The sequence below is a fragment of the Enhydra lutris genome, unplaced genomic scaffold, assembly GCF_002288905.1.
Source record: "Enhydra lutris kenyoni isolate GAN:26980312 unplaced genomic scaffold, ASM228890v2 scaffoldscaffold15, whole genome shotgun sequence".
Lineage (NCBI taxonomy): Eukaryota > Metazoa > Chordata > Mammalia > Carnivora > Mustelidae > Enhydra > Enhydra lutris.
In genome coordinates, this window is record NW_019154099.1 from 2174341 (window position 1) to 2192809 (window position 18469).

The 18469-nt window shown below is 34.1% G+C and overlaps 1 long non-coding RNA gene across 2 annotated transcripts in view; it reads left to right on the plus strand.

Annotated features, from left to right (window-relative positions):
* LOC111147033 overlaps positions 1-2864 on the plus strand; it is a 30126-nt gene extending 27262 nt beyond the window's left edge. The window contains exons 7-8 of one of the 2 annotated variants that reach the window (XR_002640583.1): positions 1542-1616; positions 2284-2864. This is a non-coding gene — a long non-coding RNA (uncharacterized LOC111147033). The remainder of the gene's footprint in view (positions 1-1541; positions 1617-2283) is intronic. The other variant, XR_002640584.1, reaches the window with a different exon arrangement.
* The last annotated feature ends 15605 nt before the right edge of the window (positions 2865-18469 follow it).

The following is an 18469-nucleotide window of genomic DNA, read 5'->3' on the forward strand; positions in this document are numbered from 1 at the left end:
AGATATTTGCTTATCTCACAGATAAGTGTACATTATAAAATATACATTAACAGAACTTAGAAGACAGTTTTTAGTAATGTTTCTAAATATTTCCTTATAAAGAAAGGGGGAACTATCAAAACATGTAAATTCCTGAAATCCCGGGTCTTAAAATGCTCCTAATCATAACTTCAAAGTTAGGAAAGACCTTACAGATGACCAGCCTATTTGTTGGGTAGCTCAGGAAACAGAAACTCAAATTAAGTAATTTACCCCATATGACAGATTATGATCTTAATCCTATGCATTCTAACTGTATACTATGATATTTTTTCCTCCTTTTTATTAAATGTTTTTCTGAATTCTTAGGCTGAAGATTTTTGACAAGTCGGAAATATGAAGTCCTTATTTGTTTTTTTATATCCAATATTTAACTTCAGAGTAAAAGTAAAAATTATTATATAGCTATTTTATAGATGGAAACACAGTCAAAATTTTTAACTTAAGATTTGAAGGAAAATGTTTTCTTCTTTTTTTTTGTTTCTTAAGATTTTATTTATTTGAGAGAGAGAGTACAAGCAGGGAGGAGGATTAGAGGGAAAGGGAGAAGCAGACTCCACACTGAAGGAGCGTATGCGGGGCTGTGTCCCAGGACCCTGAGATCATGACCTGAGCCAGAGGCAGCCAGCCGCTTAATCAACTGAGCCACCCAAGCGCCCCAGGAAAATATTTTCTTTACCTTCTTTTTCTTACTTTGTTACTTTATTAAGTTTTATTAAGTCATTAAACTAAAAATTAATGTTCAGGATAAGACAGGCATGTTTGTGTAATATACACACTTCTGGTCTTCTTTTCTACAAGGAGTATCCTAACCTTTTCAACTGTAACCAAGCAGAAAATCTATAAAATGAAAGCAGTTCTTAATGAATCATTTCCAATTATTGTCTCTTTTAGAAACTCTAAAAGTATTTCAGATGTAATTTAAGGAATTATATTTGAGTATCTTTTGTTTAAATTCTAATTTGAAGGTAAAGAAAGTATATAAGATAAAGCATTCATTTGTAAGAACAGCTTTTCTCCTGCAAAATTTTTACCCCAAATAAGGAAGCAGCATACCATATATGTGGTAGCTAGAATTAAATGCCAGCATTTACATGGAAATAAGTATTGCCTTGGTGCTTTGAAAAATCATCATCAAGCTTTTAACCTGTTTTCCTTTATTTCATTTCAACTATTTTAAGTTTGTCTAATATTTTCCAGAACTCAGGAATTAGATTTCCTTTTTCTGTTCTTATATTCCTAAGTATATTTTGACTTAATTTTAGAAAATTATATTTAGTTTTATCTGCTTTCTAAATGACAGAAAGAAAACCTGGATTTTACATTTACTAGGTGAATCTTTATATCTAGATCCTCCAGATGTGAAGAAGGAACATTTGGGGCTATTATAACTAAATGAAAACTTTCTTGTTTTAATCCTGAGAATGAATTAAAGAAAAATTGAAATACTGGCAAAGTGAGAAACTATAGAAAAACTGTTAAATTGAAATTTATCATAACAGCATACAGCTTCTTTCCAGTCTCTTACTAAAGAAGAGGAAATGGCCTGTCAGTACCTAATGAAGCACACATTTTAGGTAATTCAGCAAAACTGGGAAGTTTTATTTGTATGAGTTAACACTTCCATCCTTGTATAATTTTGAGCACATAAAGTGCAAATAGTAAAATAAAAGTTATACCCTTTAATGACCTTAATTTGGTTATTTTACAAAGAAAAATAACTATGGGTGTGTATTAAATTCATTTTTTCCATCTTCTTTGGAAAAAAAATCCTCATTTTTTTCATTTAGTTTCTTTTAAGTTGATGACATATAACTTCAAAATTGAACATCTAAAATCTCTTACATGGAATATGGGTTGAGTTTGGAACTAACTCAGAGGATTCAGGCAAGTCTCCAGGAGGTAGCAAGAACAATATTTGATTAGTTGAATAAGTCAGTTTACATTCCACATTTAAATGTAGATCTCTTAAGATCACACATATGGATATGTGATGGTAGGTGTGAAAATTTGGCCTTAAACTAAATTCTATACTCAACTGCAAAGGTTTTCTTTAATCAATTGTATATCCTTTTGGTTGTTATAGAATTACATGTTGTTTGTAAGCCACTAAGTATCATTATGGATACATGCCCAGGTTAGCCATAATTGGATTAGCAAGATTAAACTTTCCTAAACTGTGATCTCTAAGTTAATAATTATTTCAAAGTTGACATTCTAAATCAATTTTTTTTCCTTTTGCAGGTGGATATTACTATCCCTTATTCATCGAAAAAGTTTTAATTAATTCTAAGTGTATTTTCTCATTGAGTTTTAACAAAATGGACAAAAATTAGTGTCCCAAACTTTTGAGATAGATTTGGCTCTAGTAAGTATTTAGACCTATTATTTGCATATCTAGGAGAAGAAATGAGACCATCATCATTTCCAGCCAAAATTGTTTTTTCTTACCTCTGTAAAAGGATTTCTTGCAATTTATGTTTTATTACTAATAACTTGAGCCCCTTTAATGAAGAACTAACTCACCAGAAATGTGAGAGTATATGTTCTTGCTTTGTTTGTTTATAAATATATCTCACAGATTTCTGATGTCTTTTTTTTTGAGCTATATACAATGAAGAAAATGTTGACAAAATAAACAAGTTTAAACTTTTTATGTTATAGTTACTGTGCATGGTGACAAGTGAGTTGCTTTTTTTTTTTGTCTTTATTATTACTGAAATTAAATTCAACATTTATAATTTTTATTTGGGTCTATTTCTTGATTACTAATACATGGAATTCATTCAGAGTGTTTATGAGTAAAATACTTAAATTAGCATATTAATGATTATAGGTCCCCATTAATTCTGTAGAACTTTGAATAATATGATATTTATTGTATTCTTGTGATTGAACTTTTGTGTTTTGAAGGAATATAAACTACCTGGAAAATGGTGTTATTGTTTCTATTTATCATATGCTGTAGGGTTAGATTTTAAGAAATTATGCTGAGAAAGAAGAACTTTTAAGCTACTTTTACACAGAATGTTACTCAGTATGATTAACATATTATTTAAAGGTATTTTTTTATATCTTTGTTTTATAATTTAACCACCTACCATGGGTTAGTCTATTAAAGAATCTTCAGGAAGTAGTAGAAATTCTGAATCACCCCAGAGTTTGCTTATTTCCACATTTCATCATTTTATAATCTTTGGGAATGCTTATAGCATTTCAGGTTTATAAGTTCTTATAGTGCCACTAAAACTTTTTTCTTTTTTTGGATTTAATACATATGATAGTAAGTTATAGTTTTTTTTAGGTTTCCCTGTCATCATTTAAAAATGCCATTTTAGTATGAAACAAGCAATGAAGAAGAAAGGTATTTGTTGTCCTGTAGTTTAAGGCAAGAAAGTTTAAGTACATCATTTCTTAAGAGAATTTTTAAATTTTAAAATAGTTAACGCAGATTTTTATATTAATTTGCTTATCTTTCATGGATATCTTTTGTGGCAGTGTGAAAATTCTGTGTTTGACAGGGAGCATTAAAAATAGATTTGAAACAGTTATATAGAGAGAGGTACAAATTAATTCTATTTAAATGCTGAGTATCCACACTGAACGAAACAAATTTCCACCCTCATAGAGCTTACAGTCTTGAGAATGAGACATAGGTAATAGAATAGACAAAAAAAATGGATAGGTACTATATGTGATATGTCAAATGGTGATAAGTTCTATGTAGAAAAATAATGCAAGGGAGGGGAAAGGATGAAGTAAAGGTGTTTAGAAGTCAGGAGAGAGATGTTTTTAAATATTATGGTCAGAAAATGCCTCACAGAGATGATATTTAGTAAGACAGAGATTTTTAAAATGATAAGGAGCAGACCATTAGGTATCTGAGAAAACAGCCTTTCAGGCAGATGAAATAATAACTACAAAGATTTTGAGGCTGAAGGATTTTTGCTGTGTACAAGGAACAGTAGGGAGGTTTGGGTGGCCATGATTAAATATACAAGAGGGATACTCATAGCTCATGGGATGGAAGAGTTTATAGGGGCTAGATTTTATGGCTGTTGAAGCTTTTAGCTTGCTCTACAGATTTAATTTTTCATACTTCTTTAAGAGAACCTTGACGATGGTATGGCCTTCAGCCTACTTGACCTTTGTAGGTAGAACAGTATTTACGAATCTGACTCAAGATTAGAACCTCCATCTGACACAATTTATAATATAAACAAAATGTTTAAATAGTTGGTTAATATGTACATGTGTGGTGATTTTTATAAATTGTATTTCATGGCTTTGAAGTTTTCCACTTGATCGGTTTAGCTTGTCAATGCTAATGGCTCCAAGAGACAGTGACCTTACTCATGTGTCATTTACCCAAACAATCACTGCCATCTTTGACTCCTCCCTTCTGGAATTGCTGCTATAATAATAATAAGTATAATAAATAATATAATAAGTATTTCATTATTTCTTACCCATTCTGTAACATCTTATCTGAGGAGTTCTTTGCCTGTAATTGCTTCATTCGTTATGGTATATATCCCACTAATTTAATCTTCCTAAAACACTACTTTTGCTTATTGGATAAAATTTAAACTCCTTAGTTTGCCTCATGATCTTGCCCTGGCTTTAAGTTTTTCCACTTTTCTTTAAGTGAACTAGTCTTGATCCATCCATTTTTTTTCTCTTTGCCTTTATTTATGCCATTTCTCCCACCACAACTCTCTCCCAACTAATTCTTTTGTTTGTTTTAAGATTTTATTTATTCATTTGACAGAGAGCTAGAGAGCACAAGCAAGGGGATCTGCAGGCAGAGGGAGAGGGAGAAGCAGGCTTCCTGCTGAGCAGGGAGCCCAGTGTAGGGCTTGATCCCAGGACCCCGGGATCATGACTCAAGCTGAAAGCAGACACCTAACGATTGAGCCACTCAGGCACCCCTCTCCCAACTAATTCTTATACATGCTTAAAAATGGGCCAGACCTCTTGTGTGTGGTAAACGTTTCCTTACTTTAACATTTGATATTATCCCTCCTTCTTGTGGTATGAACAATTTATATCTGTAGTTCTTAGCCTTTTTCTCTAATGTAACACACCCGAGGGACAACACTTCCTCATTAATTGTGCCTCATTTGTTAATACATATTAACCTTTTAAATGTATTAGCCATATGAATAAAAATTTAAAATTTTATAAACAGAATGAAGAAAAGCAAGTGGACTAAGATGTCCAGAACTTGAAAACATCAGCAAAAGTTCAGGTCCAAAGTTTAAATACTAATTTTATGCTGATCAGTGTTATAGTTGATTTTTTTTCCTGTTGTATGAAAAGCACCTCCCCTCCCTCCCTGCCTTCGGCCCCCTCTCTCTCCTTTCTATCCCCCCTTCCCTCTCTTTCTCACCTATAATTGAGTATGGACCAACCATATACATTTCTAGGATTTTAGCATATTTAAAAGAATAATAAATTCTCTATTTTAATTTTTTAATATTGTAAAAGCAGTTAATAAATATACTCCTTTAAGATGTAATCCATGTGTTTGTTATAGTGTTGTTTATGATATTAAAAATTTGAAAGAGTTTTTAAAGTGTCCAGTGATAAAAGGCTAATTAACATGCTGAGTGAAATATTATACAGCCATTTAAAATAATGTAATGAATATTTAATCAGCTAGAAAATTGTTCATGATTAAGTAAAGATATGTCAGATATTATAAACAGACTGCTCAAAAGAATACATTTGCTAAACTGTTAATACTGGTTTACTGCAGGTGTGAGACAAATTTTATTAGGGTTAAGGTGGGTTGGATCTTATTTTCATGATTACAAATAAGCATGTATGATTTTGTGACTCAGGGAAAGGGAAGTTTGTTTTCTGAAAAGGAATACAGAAATCCTTGAAAAATAAAAATTATTTGAAGCAGACTTACAACTGCATAATCAATCCCCTTTGGAAATCTGTGAATGGAAATCCTACTGGGTTCAGGAACTTTAGAAGTGACAATGAAGAATTAACTATCAGGGAAGAACAGAACAGGTAATTTCAAAAATCAGATAATTTTAAAATCAGCTGTAGGAGAGCAATCTATATTTTCTCAAAGGAGTGTTGAAAAGAATTCAAGAATTTGTTGAGTGGTTTTGCTGTCATTTCTCCACTCTCCAGCCCCCAAAACCTCAAAAGGTAAGTATAAAAAAGAAGTAGATGAATCTATTATAATTTTGAAACCATATTAATGAACTATATAAAGAAAAATCAGTTTATTTCATAGATATAAATATTTAACAGCAATTAAACTGACTTAGATCTAAAAATTAAGAATTTTCCTGTTTGGGGGCACCTGGCTTGCTTAGTCAGTAGAGCATGTGACTTGATCTTGGATTCATGAGTTCAAGCCCCACTTCAGGTGTAGAGCTTACTTTAAAAAAAAAAATTTTTTTTTTTTGTGGGGCGCCTGGGTGGCTCAGTGGGTTAAGGCCTCTGCCTTCGGCTCGGGTCGTGATCCCAGGGTCCTGGGATCGAGCCCCGAGTTGGGCTCTCTGCTCGGTGGGGAGCCTGCTTTCTCCTCTCTCTCTGCCTGCTTGTGATCTGTCTGTCAAGTGAATAAATAAAATCTTTAAAAAATAAAAATTGTATAATAAGAAAAAGGAAAAAAAGGAATTTTCCTATTTAAAAAGATTTGTCTTAATGTCTCCTAGCATGAAAGTAATACAGAAGCATAGAAACTTTGGAAAAGGCAAAAAATTCTATTTAAAAATCACATTTTTACCATCTAGTAGCAGCTACTATTATTAGCCTTATTCCCTTCTAGTTGCATAGTTGGATTAGCGAATTTTTATTTCTTAATCCAATTCGTAACTATGCCAGGGATAGCAATTTCCGTAATATTTTACTGTAAAAATGCTTAAAAATTTAGTAACTTTTTTCTCAATATTAGTAAACTTGAACATATGAGAAGGTACATCTTAATTGACCCTGTGGGTTCCTCTACCACACCTTCATGCCAGCCCCAAGGGTACCTTTCCGTAATGTGAAAGCATTCTGAGCAAGGGAAATCATTGAAGTTTTTTTAGCAGGAGAGTAAAAAATAACTACTGAAGTATGTGTAGTAATTCAAGATTTTCTCAAAGAGAAATCTAAGACTGGTATATTAAATTATGAGTTTGTTTCTTTTGTATTTCTACTGCCCTATCAAATTTATCAAAAAGCTGAGCTATTCTGAAATTGTGAAATTTTTATTTGATATTCAAAAAGCATTTATTATGGACATTTCAGTTCAAAACATGGCTAAATGTAAATACGACACAAATTATGAATTCATAGTGTATGACCTTTCTGTTACTTTGACCCAGTTAAAATGTAAGCAAAAATGTTATGTCTCAACTTGTTTTTCTCACATGCAAATATTTTAGAACTTAACTAAAACTCTTAAGTACAGTAGTAATTTAGAAAGGTTTAGAACCTGAAAACAACTTGGCTAATAGAATAAAGAAAAAAAAATTTTTTTTTAAATCTAAAAATCTTCATATGTGGGAGGGGTTTTTGTCAGCAAAACAGGCTTATGGTACAGATTTCAAGTCAGATTCCCTGTTGTGCCACTTTTGTCAGCATTAGTAGTTTATTGTATCCTTTGGAAGAATAGGAAAAATGCCTAAAAGTAAAGCCATTATTTATTATGGTCCATAATAAATAAGCTACTGTACCATTCTTTTAAATTAGTGATTCTTAGATACATTTACCTCTAAAACTCAAGGAATTGGGACCTTTAAAATGTAATGACTTACTCATTTTAGAAAGTGCTACACAGTTATGCTCTTCAGGAAACATTTATGGTGGTTTTACTATGTTTCCTATATTCATTATGAAACTAAATCCCCCCACCGCAAAAAAAAAAAAAAAAAAAAAAATTCCTTTAATGTACTTTTTTTTTTTTTTTTGAGATTTTATTTATTTATTTGACAGACAACACAAGTAGGGGGAACAGCAGGAAGAGGGAGAAACAGGCTCCCCGCTGAACCGGGAGCCCCATGTGGGGCTCTATCCTAGGACCACAGGATTATGATCTGAGCCGAAGGCAGATGCTTAATGACTGAGCCACCCAGACACCCTTAATGTACTCTTTTTTTCCATAATACCAGATGTTCTTGGTTTCTGGATAGCCAGGTTGGATGATGTAATTTGGAATTTAGGTAAAGTTTGAACAAATTTCAAAACTAGCATGAAAATTCATTTATTTAGGTTAACCTATTATGCTAATAAACACTAGTTCCGCAAACCGTTGTTGATTAGAAGTCTTATAAACCATGGATGTGAACTGACTAGAGTGCATTCAGAGAATTGAGAAATGTGGGGTGTTCAAATGTCATAAGGAATGGTTGAAGGTATTGAGAAGCTTCCTTGAAAAAAGACATAACAAATCTTGAGGCTTGTGTATTTTGTTTTGCACTGGAGGGCAAAAGCAGGGAGACCAAGTTTCAGGGATGCAAAAACATCTCCTTAAAACAAATTACTGCTTTGGATGCGTGCATTGTGGAAGTGAACTGCTTTACCAGGGGCCTCAAAAGTGAAATGGGGGGACGCCTGGGTGGCTCAGTTGGTTAAGCAGCTGCCTTCGGCTCAGGTCATGATCCCAGCGTCCTGGGATCGAGTCCCATGTCGGGCTCCTTGCTCATCGGGGAACCTGCTTCTCCCTCTGCCTGCCATTCTGTCTGCCTGTGCTTGCTCTCTCTCCCTCTCTCTCTCTGACAAATAAATAAATAAAATCTTTAAAAAAAAAAAAAAAAGTGGGGCGCCTGGGTGGCTCAGTGGGTTAAAGCCTCTGCCTTCGGCTCAGGTCGTGATCTCAGGGTCCTGGGATCGAGCCCTGCATCGGGATCTCTGCTCAGCAGGGAGCCTGCTTCCTCCTCTCTCTCTCTGCCTGCCTCTCTGCCTCCTTGTGATCTCTCTCTCTCTGTCAAATAAATAAAAATAAAATCTTAAAAAAAAAAAAAAGTGAAATGGGGATGGGGATAGTAAGATTTAAAGATACTATTTGAAATGACAATGAATACATCATATTAAATCCTTGCCATTAAAATGTAAGGGCATTTGTACTAATAGGACAATTTTTGACTAAAGGAAATTACAGGGAAACATGGATTTTTTTTGTTTTGCTTTTGGACAGTTTTTATTGATAAAACATTTTTTTAATCGATCTAACACTAAGGAAAGTGCTCTAAGAAGTTGAAGATCAAGTTTTCCAGAAACACGTCACTTGTCTGAGAACTATGAAATAAATGAAAATGTTAACTTAGTAAATACTGGAGTTGGAACATAATATTTAAATACTAAAAGCTTTTAGTTGGAATTTATTTTCAAGGATTACTTTTTGAAGGCTATACAAATCCAGTATAGAACTAGATCATTAAGTTTTCATTTTCCTCTTAAGACTTCAAAGGAGGGGTGCATGGGAGGCTCAGTGGGTTAGGCCTCTGCCTTCGGCTCAGGTCATGGTCTCAGGGTCCTGGGATCGGGCCCGCATCGGGCTCTCTGCTCAGCAGGGAGCCTGCTTCCCCATCTCTCTGCCTGCCTCTCTGCCTACTTGTGATCTCTCTCTGTCAAATAAATCTTAGGAAAAAAAAAAAAGACTTCAAAGGAGAGTAAAGTTAAAAAAAAATTAGAAAAAACCGACAGAAATCAATTCTACACAAATTCTTAATTGTACAGTTTTGGTTTGAGAGGATTTATAGTGTCAATGGGGACATTCTTTGATGTTTATATTTTGTGGTATTTGGATGTCAATAAGACTGAAAGGCCATAGCTTGGACTTAGAATTACACTCTTGAGATTCCCTTTTTGTATTTAAATATAGGGGAATCCAGCTTCAACTGGAGCTTTTCCTCTTGCCAGGCACATAGTAGGTGCTCACTTACTTACTAGATGGAGTATTCCCAGAAGGATCAGTATCACTCTGAAATTGGCAATGTGGTCTATTTGATTCTGGCATCAGGTATGCAGGAAATAATTTTGTAGTCTTTGCCAGTTCTTTTGAGCCCAAATCATTTTTGGGCTCACAATTAAACAATGTTACGGCTTGGCTAAGAAGATAATTCTTATAACATCTCTTAATGCAGGCTTCTTACTAGTTCTTACAGTTAAGTACTTTTTCAAACCACTCTGATTCTCTTCCAAATAAGGTAAGAGATTATGAATATGAGATAATTGTAAATACAATAATGAACATCAGCCGTGGCACAGTTTTTAAGGTGTATTTGCCCCTCTGGGAAATCCAGTAATTTTTTTAATTATTTAAATGGTAGTTTTAGTGGAAATTACCCAAATCTATCAAATTATTTTAATACCTTCTAGGATTAATTTTTTTTATGTGCATATAAAAACCACTCAAGCTTTAGGTACTGCTATTAGTGCTAGAAATAACTGTATGGTTATCCTTTGCCAGAAACTTTTACATTTTGTAACCCATTTAAGTCTCATAACCAACCGGTGAGGGAGGTATATCATTATCCCTGTGTTATAAGTAAAGAAATTGACTTGAAGGAAAATAGTATGCCTAAAGCCACATAACTTGTTAGGGGGCAGGGGCTGTCAGTTATTCAAGCTTAGGTGGTTTGATTGCAGATATCATTCCCTTAGTAATTATATTTACAGCCCATGTCCCATAGCTAATAGGCAGAGGAGACAAAATTAACAAATATTAAGCCCTAAAATGCTAAAAATAATACTGATACCTTAAAAATAGGTTTGTATGTGGAAATATTCTACCAAACACAAATTATCTTCTCAAATATTCCATTATGGTACTACTGTCCAACTGAAAGGAAACATACTCTTAGAAGTGTATTTTGACATGGGGTGTGCTTATGTATCCATGTCCTTTTGTTTCTGGGTCCATGGATATACATGAAGATATATGAATTCAGACAGCTTTAGTGTAATCATGTAGTCCTCCCCTGAGAAAACTGTTCCCACCTAACTGTCCAGAGTAAAAACTACACAATCTTTATGTTACACTTAGTTGTATTATTTTTAAGGCGTTAAAGCATCAATCAAACATCATTGTCATCCCAAACAGTGTGTCTGAAAGCTCATCAAAATCTAAGAAAAACAAACCTTTTGTAACTAAAAGGCTGCAAACTATACAATATAAATTGTGACTTGTTTTGGAGATTACCTGTAAGCTATCACACATTCTATTTTCTTATTATTTCCTATCAATTTAAAGAATTGGACTTCTGGAAGGGCTTAATAATAAACTTCCTTCTATCTCAGAGCAATTCCAGGCAGTATAGCAAATCCTTACTTAGCATTTAGAAACATTCTCAGGTATTACCTCAGAAGGGCAACCTCTTCCCAGCCTGTCCATGTACATGCACAGAAAATTAGTAACTCCCTTTTCTGTACCATCATCATTATAATAGTTTTATTATTGCTTATGTTACGCCATACTGTAATTATTTTCTTATTTCTCTGCTGTTGGGCTAAAAGCCTAACGTGCTTGAGCCCAGAGACTATATATCTTAACTCTGCTCATTTATGACTGGTATAAATAAAATTGATGACTTCACATAGCACTAAATATGTTAGTTCCTTTCCTTATTATATAATACATTGATACCAATATTAATATGGCTACTCAAAGCAACTCACTAATCAGCTAGACATTAGATCTTGCTTTTCAGTGAAATTCTCCCAAGCTCAATTAGGTCAAATCTATTTATAGATCACAAGTATCATAATTTCACTAAAGGATCAGAAGGAAAAGATAAGTTAGAAACATGAAATAGTGTTTGCCAGGTAATATAGTTTTATGTGTGAAATAAAGTCTGTGTAAGGGCTCTTTATTTCTCATTGCGATGATGTACTCGTTAGGAATAAAGAATTTCACAAAACAGATTTTATCTCCTAGGTAACAGGCAAGAAAAATTTTGACAACATATCTGATGTTAAGTCTTAAGAAAAATTGTCCCAAGAAGGTTGAAATGGATTCTTAGATGTTCTTTCTCAGATTGTACAAGAAAGCACTATGGAGGTCAGGATTTTGGTTAGCTTTTCTACCATCTCAAGATTCAGAGTTTTGTTTTTTTTTTTTTTTAAGGATTTTATTTATTTGGCAGAGAGAGATCAAAAGGAGAGAGAGAGAGAGGAGGAAGCAGGCTCCCTGCCTAGCAGAGAGCCTGATGCGGGACTCGATCCCATGACCCTGAGATCATGACCTGAGCTGAAGGCAGAGGCTTAACCCACTGAGCCACCCAGGCAGCCCTCAAGATTTAGAGTTTTAAGTATTAAGTACTTTAAAAATATTAAAATTATTTAACGGCTGTTTTTCTACTTCATTGATATCTGATTGACCCTATAGCTGGTTGCTTAAGACAGCTTCAAAATCCAAGTCAGCCTTGCTTAAGCCAATGAATTCATACAAGCTTGTATGTAAGAATCCAACCAAAACAGCTCTTTGTAACTCTACCACATCAAGAAACAGATGTTTTCACCTGAATCTTTACTTGAGATCTGGGTGTGACTCCTTTACCTCGCACTGGATTTGTGTTCTTGCTGATCTCCCAAACCCTGCTTGCCTGAACCACAGTACCCAGCCTCTGAATCTTGTCTACCTGGAACTATGACATTCAGATGCTTTGCTCTGTATTTAGAAATCTGGCTTCTGGCCTCTACTTTGTTTGGGGGAACCCAAGTATATTCCCAAACTACCAAAGCTCATAATACCTTGCTTGCTGTGTACGTAGCCTATTGAATGTATTTCACATGGTAGTTTCTGTTGCTCTTCATACTTAAGTCCTCCCAAACTAGATCTACCTTGTCAAATATTTGGGTGTTTTATAGTTAACAAATGAATTCCTTGATAATTTACCTGACACATATGCTACTCTAAAATTAATTTTCATTTTAATAACTTTTCTAAAATTAACTGCTCACTTCCAGAGAATACACAGTATCCTCATTTTTAGACAAGTAAAAGCCTGAGATATCATTGTGTTAGAATAGGGTTTTGATATCAAGGTTCTAGATACAACACATGGCACAAAGGAAGCATAAGAATGATGAAATTATAACCTTGTCTTCAATACAGGCCTGCATATAGTAGTCCCACCTTATTCGTGGGGTATATGTTCTAAGACTCCCAGTGGATGTGTGAAACCACAGATAGTACTGAACCCTATATATAGTATGTTTTTCCTATACATACTGTTTTTCATACACACACACACACAACCATGGTAGAGTTTAATTTCTAAATTAGGTACAGTAAGAGATTAATAACAATAGCTACTAATAAAATGAAGTATTATAACAATTGCTATAATAAAGTTATGTGAATGTGGTCTCAAAATACCTTGTATTGTACTCACTTTTGTGATTATGTGAGATGATAAAATCCCTATGTGATGAGATGAAGTAAGGTAAATGATGTAGACATTGTGATGTAGCATTAGGCTACGGTAGATCTGATGGTTCATTAGAAGAGGGATCATCTTCTGGACTGATTGACAGCAGATAACAAACCATGGAAAGCAAAACCAAGGACAAGGGAGACTACTGTAATTATTAGCCATGGAGAGGTCTAAAGTGGTTGGTAACTACTTTTTCTGGCTAAGTGTACTTTTCATCTTGTTTCATTTCCTGTCTTAGTATAATAATCTTTTTATATGAAATTATACTATTTGCATTTTTGTAATTTTAATTTATTCATACATGGACTGTATAGTTTTACAATTTGTGATATCTGATGTTATTTCAAGTTACAAAATTTCCTTACACATGTAAGAACAACATTAAAATTAAGCTGAGGGGCGCCTGGGTGGCTCAATGGGTTAAGCCTCTGCCTTCGGCTCAGGTCATGATCTCAGGGTCCTGGGATTGAGCCCCGCATCAGGCTCTCTGCTCAGCGGGGAGCCTGCTTCCTCTTCTCTCTCTCTGCCTGTCTCTCTGCCTACTTGTGATCTCTGTCAAGTAAATAAATAAAATCTTTTTTTAAAAAATTAAGCTGAAAATACATCTCACATAGTAGATACCTAGTAAGCATTTAATTAATATTGCATAATTCTGAGTTATTTCTCATGGGGGTTTTTAAAGGTAAGTCAGAATTTTTAGAATTCTTTTATCAACAAATCATAACTTTAGAACCTTCTCTGTACTTTCAAAGTTTTTACTTTTAGTAATATTTTTGTATTTAGTTTCTCACGGTTGAAAAGATGAAATGTCTCTTGGAAATAGAAAAATGAATTTTTTAGATTAATTCTTTTTAGACTATGCTTTTGGTTCTGATACTTGCTCCTATAGAAAATAATATAAGCATCCCTTAAGAAATAACTTAGAATTGGTATTCATTCAAGAATTCATATAAGAATTAGGAATAATGTGGAAAACCAGGTAATAGAAATTAAAATTTTCATTACATTACTTTGAGGATTCTAGACATGCAAATCTGCAGGTTATTTTCTATGATTTTGTCCTTATCTTTAAGGTCTTAGACACTAAAACTTCCATCAGTTCATTCTCATTCAGTAATGTGTGTATAGCTATTCATTGATTTAACAAGTCACTTTGTTCAAAGGCACTTGCCTCCTATACCAGTCTCTTCAATGTCATCGAAATGCCATTTTATTCTTATAACAGTTCAGCATGTAAAGAAGCTCAGTTTCCCACTGGTTTAGAAGACCATGAAATGAAGCAGAGCAAAAGGTTGTAATGCAGTAGAATAAATTCATATTTGTGAATATTATGCTAAAGAGGTATTTGGGTAGCTTGGACAATTTGCCAGGGGATTGACGATGTAAACAGAAGCTTAAACTGTTCCTATCCAAGAGACGTTAAGTGTGGTCATATTCAAATTAAAAATTGGCTGTGGTACTATGTGTTAGTTATGTCACCTTATGTAAGTTGCTATCTCTCTCCAGTCCTCCATTTAAAATTGTAAGAGATTGAATTTGGCTCTGTCTTGTCCCATATTTTTAAAATCTAAACAAAGTCAGCCTCCAGTATACCCACTGCAAATAATTCTTTATATTGACATATTACAAAAGCAAAGGAAAAAAGTTAAATCTTGTAGGTTTGTGTGGAAAGTTTAATATCACCTTAGAATTTGGGGAATTAAGGGAAATTATGTTTAACTTTGCCATTGTAGAAAAAGTTGTTAGATTTGTTTCTCCTACCCTTTGTCAAACTGACACCTTGACTGTGAGATACAGTAAAAAAAAATAAAAGAAAGAAAAACATTCCCTCCTGGAACTTAGAGAAGGAGAAGCACTTGCTGTACTGTAATGAAAAATAATAATAAAATTTTTAAAGTTTACCAGATAAAGCATTAAATTGAATTAATAGGACAATATGGAGTACTAGATGATTTAGTTAACTGAAGTTTACGATTACCCTACTTTTGTTTGAATATTTTCTAAAACATAAAAAGTTACACTATTTCAGTATATTATCTTAATATTGTTAAATTTTATGAGTAAGGAATCATTATCAAGTCATATAAAATATTCTGTAATAATAGGTATAGAAGTTTTAAGAATTATCTTCAATGTGTTTTAAGCCATATATACCAGAGGGTATTTGATTACAGGTTTTTTTGTGAGGTATAGTACAAAAGACTAATTCAGATTAACTAAGGAGTTGATTTGAAGAATTTCAGTTTCCTCTAGGCAAAATTTCGCTTTATTTTCAAGCTGCACATTACTATATTGGTATTCGTGATTTGACAACACACTTAAAGATGTACATTCTAAAGGATTTGAATTATAAAACTTTCCGTTATAATCTGTTGCTTATAAGCTAGGCCATGTACTTGTATATTTCTCCTACTATCAGAAATTGGATCAGAAGGGATTAGATTACAAGAATGGCCACTGGTTTTGATCATGGTTATGTATATGTGGTAGAGTGGGACAGTTTTACTAATACACAAATCTATTTTTGGATAGTGTGAAAATCTGAGTTGGTTGTAATTTGAGGCCTCAAATTCTGTGCATGAGAATAAATATAATTTTAAGTCATCAAAAATAGTTACTAGGGCGCCTGGGTGGCTCAGTGGGTTAGGGCCTCTGCCTTCAGCTCAGGTCATGATCCCAGGGTCCTGGGATCGAGCCCCACATCGGGCTCTCTGCTCCGCAGGGAGCCTGCTTCCTCCTCTCTCTCTGCCTGCCTCTCTGCCTACTTGTGATCTCTGTCTGTAAAAAAAATAAATGAAATCTTTAAAAAAAATAGTTACTAAATGCAACTTTAAAATTTTTTAAAAGTTGAGGTGCCTAGCTGGTTGAGTCAGTACAGCATGCAAATCTTAATCTTGGAGTCATAAGTTCAAGCCCCACATGTGGCACTGAGTTTACTTTAAAATTTTTTTAATTTGTTTGCATTTTTTGAGTAATTTTTAAGGGCCTATTCAATGCCCACTCTAGTCCTAAAAAGATTGTCACTGTCAACAAAGAACTTATAGCCTAGAGGGAAATAATATATTAACATATAAGAAACAACTAGAAAATAGTGTAGTGTAAATTCTGTCATGCAGACGAAGTTCAGTAGAATCTCAAAGAAAATGTGGACTTAGACTCATCAAAGAAGACTTCTTAGGTGGGAGATGACCTGGCCTTAAAGAAAAGGTAGAAGTAATTCAGTGAAATGAAGAAATCAGAGACTTCAAGTATAAGAAACATGAGTCAGTGCATCATCAAGTAGGAAAGAATAACACATACTACATCAAAAACAGAGATTGGTATTGGGGAATAGATAGGGAAATGAATGCAACCATGTTTGAGATTCCTTTTTTGTTGAAGATTCTATTTTTTTGACAGAGAGATAGCACAAGTAGGCAGAGCGGCAGACGGAGAGGGAGAAGCAGGCTCTCCACTGAGCAGGGAGCCTGATGCGGAGCTCGATTCTAGGACCCCAGGATCATGACCCAAGCCAAAGGCAGATGCTTAACCAACTGAGCCGCCCAGGTGCCCCTGAGATTCTTTTCTTTTGCCTAAGGTGCCCTAATTTCTAATAGAAGAAAACAAGAGTATTTGAATTCCCTGCAACCCTGTGAGCCAAAATGTGATGACTTGAAGGGGGGAAAAAACACAATTGGAAGGAAATCTAGAATTAAATTAGACAAGTGTACCCTAAATATTAGGCAGTCTGTGGATTTTTACTCAGCAAATCAAGTGAGAAATCTTGAGAGGAAAGGATTTCATAGCCAATATTTTATTACCAGGGATATTTTTCCTGTAGATAAGAGTAATATTAATGCTATGAATTAAGCTATGCTATGAATGATTGTGAATTAATACCAAAGTACTGTTAAGCCAAATAGAAATACTCCTTTTCCAAATTCCTCTCTAATTTGCAACCAAGCCTTAGCTCAGGTTGTTTACTCAAGAGTGTCATTTCCCTCATCTTCACTTGTCTAAATCTTCTCAGGCTACCTACTCTGTGCATTAAATTTTCCCAGTTCATTTTTTCCTCCTCAGCCGGACATGCCTTTTCTCTCTTTTGTGCTCATTCATATACCTGACTTAGAACAATTAATATATCATGCTTTATGGACATGGATTATCTTAACTCTGTATTTTATACTCCACAAAATTAACATAGTGGGTGCTTGATGAATAGCAGTTGGTTGCTGAAAATCAGCAATAATATCTTTACGATAAATTTATTCTGGAAAGGCTGAATACCAGCTAGATAAATACAGAAATGCCTAGGCTCCTTCCTGGTAATATAAAAAGTTCTTCATCTTTTACTATGTTTACAAAGCTCCTTTGATTCTGTGTTAACCTACTAACACTCGTGCCTCAACTCTTATTGATCTTAAAATGTTGTCTTTAAAAATTTTTTTAATCAAAGCCAAAACCTGTGGGTAGGTTTATGAACAGTTAGAAGGCCCCTGAAATTTCAGTATCCCTCTGGAGAGCCATTGGTAATCTAATTGATAATCTAAAGCTTGTCAATGAAGTATAGTATAACTGTTTTCTGTTGGCCTTTATTTGTATGTCTCTGAGGAGATGGGAGATGATAGAATGGAAAGTACTTACATCAAAAAATACTTAAATTAAATAATACTTAAAATAATACTTAAATACTTAAAATAAAATACTTAAATTAAAATAATTAAAAAATTACCATAATCATAAAAAAACAAATGTATTGAGCACCTGCTGCAATTCTTTGAAGTGTGTCTTTTTTTTTTTAAAGATTTTATTTATTTATTTGACAAACAGAGATCACAAGTAGGCAGAGAGGCAGGCACAGAGAGAGAGAGAGGGAAGCAGGCTCCCTGCTGAGCAGAGAGCCCAATGTGGGGCTGGATCCCAGGACCCTGAGATCATGACCTAAGCCGAAGTCAGAGGCTTTAACCCACTGAGCCACCCAGGCGCCCCTGAAGTGTGTCTTTAAAGTAAATTATATCCTTCTGAATCCCTCTGCTTACTGGAACCACCTTATTGAG